Source organism: Colobus angolensis, unplaced genomic scaffold, assembly GCF_000951035.1.
Source record: "Colobus angolensis palliatus isolate OR3802 unplaced genomic scaffold, Cang.pa_1.0 Scaffold297, whole genome shotgun sequence".
NCBI classification, from domain to species: Eukaryota; Metazoa; Chordata; class Mammalia; order Primates; family Cercopithecidae; genus Colobus; species Colobus angolensis.
Window position 1 is genome coordinate 3125685 of NW_012116232.1, and position 6877 is coordinate 3132561.

A 6877-nucleotide genomic window follows, 5' to 3' on the forward strand; every position below is an offset into this window, starting at 1 on the left:
ACGCTCTTTTCTACAGAAATACAGGTTGGCTGCCAGGATTTAGCAGCAAAAGAGATTTGCTGTTAATTGGTGGGGCTGGCTGTCTCTGACAGGTGTCAAATTAAGACATGTACTCCAGTAGAATTTCTAGGGTTGTGCAAAGAAGACATCAGTTATCAAAATAGAAAAAGAAAACATTTTTTTTCTTGTTATAAATTTCTCAGCTAGTTTTTAATCTTACGTAATTGAATTCAATATGAAGAAAGTTTTTGGAATGAGGATGACAAGGATTATTTCCACTTTACTCAGAAGACTGTGTTCATCAATAGTTAACAAAATTAATATTTTTATTTAAAAAACAATCTAGTTAAGATAGTTGAGCAAATTTTAAGGTGAGGTGATGGTTTTAATAATTGCATTTACAATGGTAAGTAACTGAAATTCACAGTCTCTTGAAGCAGGCCTTTGCATATAGCATTTGATTCTTTCTACAATGATGTAAAGGAACCTATTAAACTTGGTGGAAAATAGCAATGGCATTTAGTCCTTAAGCTACTTTTTTCTTATTATTTTGTTTAAGATGGAGTTTCGCTCTTTTGGCCAAGGCTGGAGTGCAATGGCGCAATCTCGACTCATCGCAACCTCTGCCTCCCAGGTTCAAGTGATTCTCCTGCCTCAGCCTCCCGAGTGGCTGGGATTACAGGAATGTGGCAACACTCCAGTTAATTTTGTATTTTTAGTAGAGACGGGGTTTTTCCATGTGGGTCAGGCTGATCTTGAACTCCTGACCTCGGGTGATCCCTCTCCCTCGCCCTCCCAAAGTGCAGGGATTACAGGCATGAGCCACCGTGCCCAGCCTGAGCTACTTTTTAATGTTTGGTAATGATATGAATAAAAACCAAGGATGAGACATTCTCATGATCTCACAATGGCTGACTCTGGTTCTACATTCACTATCTTAAATCTTAGGATCCTTTTTTCTTAGTGCTAAGAGAGTGACAGCCAACTGAATCTCAGGACTGCAGCAATGCTAAGTCAATAAATAAAAATATCCAGGTAATTTCCTTATTCTTAAGTGAAGCTTATAAATATAAATTATACTGAACTACTTCGAAAATTGGAATACCACTAAGGAATTATTAAATGGAATATAATTTGTACTACACCCACATTTTAGGCAAAATACTCATTTAAAATATGTCTTAAGGAATATGCCTTGAGGAAATATACCTCAGTGGATTTCTAAAAGCATGCCGTGGTCTTATAGGTAGAGTGTGCTTTCTGCATTAAGACTACATGGGGTGAGGTTATTTCTGTCTGTGTTCCATGAATACTTTGCTTTACATGATTTTAGAAAAGCTAGTTTGTATTTCTTCATTCATTGATTTATCCTTCTGTTTAAAAAAAGCACTAGTTTTAAAATTTATGGCAGAAAAAACACTTTTGGACTGAGCTGTGTAAAATGACTCAGAAGTAAAATGTGTAAGTGTCAGATAGTATTTGCCACCAGTCTGCCTAAAAGACTGAAGTATTTGAGTACGGATTATATTTCATCTGGTTGATAGCACTTTGTGAATTTGCATTTCACGATGGCCTGTTTTCAGTTTCCAACTCAAATAAGAAGTATTATTGAATTAGTTGGTAATCAAAATATATAGTGTGGCACCCTGGAAACTTGATTTGTGAAGAAATCTCTTTGAAATAAAAGATGGTTAGGTACGTATACTCTTTTATGGAAATGAAAATCCATAATATAAAATTTTAGCCTTGAGACTTTTTGGATCCCAAGTTAGCACTCAAACTCAAGACCTCAGAAGGATGTTGGTGCAGCAGGGTGAGAAAACTTGGACCCCTGATAACTGCAGTGCTACTATCTCCACTCTGGACTGCCGGAGTGAATTACAGTTTTTTGTTTAAATCCTGTAGGCCTGTTTGTTTGTTTTGTCATATAAAATTGAATATAACACTAACTCATAACATTTAATTAAGTAAATTGAGCCCCATCAACTGTATGAATTTCTCTCTCTCTCTTTTTCTCTTTTCCCTCCCTCCCATCCTTTCTTTTTCTCTCTTGTCTCCCTCCCCACTCCTCTCCTTTTGGATTGGTAAGTAATACACATATGCATAAAGAGGCCATAGGCATGAATATACCAAAATGTACTTCAAACAAAAGGAAATAAAGCTTGATTTTAAGTTCCAGGCTCTGTGTTGGCACTTACTTTCCCTACTCCACAGATATTTTAACAATACTTATCATTTATATGCATAATCCCCCAGTCCTTTTTTTTTTTTTAATCAAGACTACAATGATGGCAAATGAAATAGTATGAGAAAACAAAACTTGACACAGAGTAGACATCAAAAAATGCTATTTGCTCTTTCTCTTTCCTTTAGGGAATGAGACAATGGTATAGTTCACATACAAATTCGGAGTACTTTTCAGGTTTTAAAAATTGTGTTATTCTTTTACATGTTTTAAAATAAAGTAGCTGATAGTAACATCTACTTGTGCTGTGGAATACTATTTAGAAAAGGGAGGGCAATTAAATTTATATCCTATAGCTGCAAATTCATTGACCTTAAATGGAGATAAAACTCAAATTAGCTGATGTCTTTTCAAATATAGTGCAATTTGTATCCTCAAGAATTTTATTTTATTGTATTTAATTAATTAATTAATTAATTGAGATGGAATCTCACTCTGTCACCCAGGCTGAAGTGCAGGGGCGTGATCTCGGCTCACTGCAACCTTTGCATCTTGGGTTCAAGCGATTCTCCTGCCTCACCCCCCTGAGTAGCTGGGATTACAGGCGTGTACCACCATGCCCAGCTAATTTTTTTTTTTTTTTTTTTAGTAGAGACGGGGTTTCACCATATTAGTCAGGCTGGTCTCAAACTCCTGACCTTGCGATCCACCTGCCTTGGCCCCGCAAAGTGCTGGGATTCCAGGTATGAGCCATTGTGACTGGCCTTTTTTTTTTTTTTTTTTAATGGATGAGAGGTTTCTAATGTTGCCCATGTTGGCCTTGAACACATAGTGTCACTTCCTTATGCACCAGGACACCGGCCTGAGCCACCACAGCTCCCATCCTCGAGAATTTTATAGTCTTTGATTAAGTAAACCTTTATCAGCCAATAGGAAGATGGGTATTTCATATACATACTCTCCAGTATTCTACATATGGAATAACAATTCTTGTCTTACTATATGTGAAGAAATTGGTGGCTTTCTTTACATCGCTGTATTATCTGCTTTCACACCTTAAAGAGAAAACCATCACCTGAACCATTTACTTTTCACTTTCTTGAACTGCTGTGTGGGAATGCGTTTAAAACAATTTGAACTTTATACATGATGAACATGATCCAATTTTAGTCCTGTCCTATATTTCCAAAAAATGTGGCTTATTTTCATAAATTATTTTTACATATATTTCTGACCCTCTGTTATGGTTATATAAAAAGGCAAAATGGGTGAAAATAGTACCAGACAGTCACCCTGTTTTGATACAATTTTCAGTATAATTATATGTGCTATAAAGTTTCAAATAACATTTGGATCAACAGCCAAATTTTGGGGGTGCTTAAATTGAACTGAACTTCTGGAATTTGAAGTTTACTTTTCAGTGGTTAAAAGATTGTTTTAGGGAAAGTGAATACCCCCGTCAGGTCAAGAGTTATTTATAATTTTTTTTTACAGTCTAACCTGCTACATTTGACCTATATATACTTTTTCCACTTAGCTTGCTAGTGAGAAACAGAAGCATTGATTTCAGAAAATGACAGGTATATTTTCCTAGGTGGTGAATGCATATTTTGAATTGTGTCCCATTATGTCCAAATTCAGAAATAATAAATTACTAGATGTGAAAAAATGTTTATAATTCATATTAAATTCAGCTTATGGCCAGATGATGTCAACTCTCACTAGAAAAGATGATGTTTTCCATTTAATAACAACTAAGTTTTATATAGATTTTATAACACTCTCCCATTTAAAAAATGCACATGTGATCCCAACAACTCCGTGAAATTTCTTATTAATGTCATTTTATTGGAAATGAAGGAGTCTTAGAGGTTTAAAGACAAGCTGAACATCTGGTTAGATTTTGAACTGAGATTGTTTTAGTGGTTATTCAGACAGTAACACGGCAGGAGAGGCCCCCACACCCCACCAGGAAAGTCAGGCAACCATCAGGTGATGGTCAGGCAGTTGTCACACTGCCTCTCTAAAATAATAATAGGTTGCAGCCAGCACCAGGGAAAGGCAGTCTCCCTACAGATAGGACACACCTGAAACTAGTGATCGGCAGCTTCCTTATAAGGTCTCAGGAGTTGGGTAAATGAGCTCAAGCATGCACACTAAGAGGCAAAATGGCAGAGTTTAGCTAGTATATGATCTTCCAGGGGCATCTGACTGGCAAGGGAAGAATGTCTCAGATGAGCATGCATGTAACTCCAGTAAACACACTGCGCATGCTCACCTACCAAATGCTAGCAGGCCACAGCCCATGCAGCAGCTCACCCTAAGGGAAGAATCAAGGGAAATGGGACACAACACAACAGAAGTATGCCAACATATACAACCTCAAGTCAAATGCCAAACCTCACACTTGACCTAATAAGATCTTGGCTAATAAAATCTTCTGATTTTTGGTCTATTATTCATTGCGTGCCACAACTACTTCTAATCTCATATGAGAAGCCTTTTTCAAGAGACAGAGGAAAATGAAATGAATAATATAGAAACAGTAAAATTCAATCTGTGATGTATCAGGTGGCAAATTAAAGCTAAGCCACATGTAAATGGAAGTCATGGGGGAACAGAAAAGCCCCTCAGAGAGGAAGGGTTTCCAAAGAGACAAAGGGTGTGATTCCAGTTCCCTGTTTTCCAGCTCCATCCTGTAACCCACCTAAACTGTCAGGTTCCCCTCTATAGATTTTGGAAAGAGATTAAAAACAAAAAAATGAAAACACAAAAAGTGATGTTCTCAAGTGATAAATAGAAAAGTCATTTATTTTATTTTATTTTATTTTATTTCTTTTGAGAGAGAGTCTCGCTCTGTTACCCAGGCTGGAGTGTAGTGATACAATCTTGGCTCACTGCAACCCCCGCCTCCCAGGCTCAAGTGTTTCTTGTGCCTCAGCCTCCCAAGTAGCTGGAATTACAGGCTTGTGCCAATAGGCTTGGCCAATTTTTGTATTTTTAGTAGAGTCAGGGTTTCACCATGTTGGTCAGGCTGGTCTCAAACTCCTGACCTCAAGTGATCTGCCTGCCTTGGCCTCTCAAAATGCCAGAATTACAGGCATGAGCCACTGTGCTCAGCCAGAAAAGGCATTTTAAATTTTGTTCCAGTTCTTAGAAGATGACAAATAACTCTATTTCATGTCAATATTTCTGCACACACACAAAAATGAAAAGCTTGAAAATATTTGAATTATTTAAGCTGAATCTAAAGAGTAACCATTCAAATTCTGACAAAGATCCATTTAGTATATTATTACTAATTACTGACATTGTTTGAAAAGTGTCTCTCTGGGCCGGGCATGGTGTCTCACGCCTGTAATCCCAGCACTTTGGGAGGCTGAGGCTGGCAGACCATCTGAGGTCAGGAGTTTGAGATCAGCCTGGTCAACATGGTGAAACCCCATCTCTACTAAAAATACAAAAATTAGCTGGGTGTGGTGGCATGCTCCTGTAATCCCAGCTACTTGGGAGGCTGAGGCACAAGAATCACTTGAGCCTGGGAGGCCAAGGTTGCAGTGAGCCAAGATTGCACCACAGCACTCCAGCCTGGGTGACAAACCGAGACTCTCTCTCAAAAGAAATAAAATTACTTTTCTATTTATCACTTGGGAATATCATTGTTTTGTGTTTTCAATTTTTTTTTTTTAAACTATAGAGGGGAACCTGACAGTTCAGGTGGGTTACAGGATGGAGCTGGAAGACAGGGAACTAGAACCACACCTTTTGTCTCTTTGGAAACACTTCTTCTCTGAGAGGATTTTCTATTCCCTCATAACTTCCATTTACATGTGGCTTAGCTTAAACTTGCCACCTGATACATCACAGATTAAATTTTGCTGTTTCTATATGTAATTGCTTGAACCCGGGAGGTAGAGGTTGCAGCGAGCCGAGATGGTGCCACTGCACTCCTGCCTGAGAGACACAGTGAGACTATGGCTCAAAAAAGAAAAAAAAGAAAAGAAAAAATGAAACATCTCTCTGGCTGAATCCAACCATTTGAAAGAGTCTGAATACTAAGCTCAGTTATCTATTTCCTCTTTTCTGAGGATTCTGCTGCAATTACAGAAAAACCTTAAAAACAACAAAGAAGTAATATTGTCATTAGAAATCAAGAAAACTTTCCTTCAGAATAACAAAAGTTAAAAGAATTCCTAAAGAATGAAATAAAAATAAGACTGAGGCATAAAGAAAAGAGAAAATTGTGGCCCTGGGCACTAGATATAAGCATAGATCTTCTCTAGAGACTTGAAAGTCAGAACTAACTTGTGCAAGGGAATGGGCCAGGGAGTAATGAGAACAGTGATTCATTAAACAGCCTTGTAACTGCCTCTTTATTTCTCTTGTAAACAAATAGGCTGACAACAATGACTTTTATCCTTAGGCTCAAGTCAGTGAACTGCTCTAGAAAGAGTTTGCAATCAGCCTCCGGTGTGAGAGCACTGGTTTCTGAGAGAGAAACAGCAGAATCTGAGATAAACACAGACTTGCATGACGGATTTGGGGGTAGGAGCAGAACAAAGAAACAACAATGAAATCTCCTCCCCCCATCATAGATCCTTCTCCTCCTCCTCCTCCGCTGCTGCTGCTGCTGCGGCCACTGCCGCTGTGGCTGCCTCTTCTTCCTCTTCCTTCTTCTTTCTTCTCTTCCTC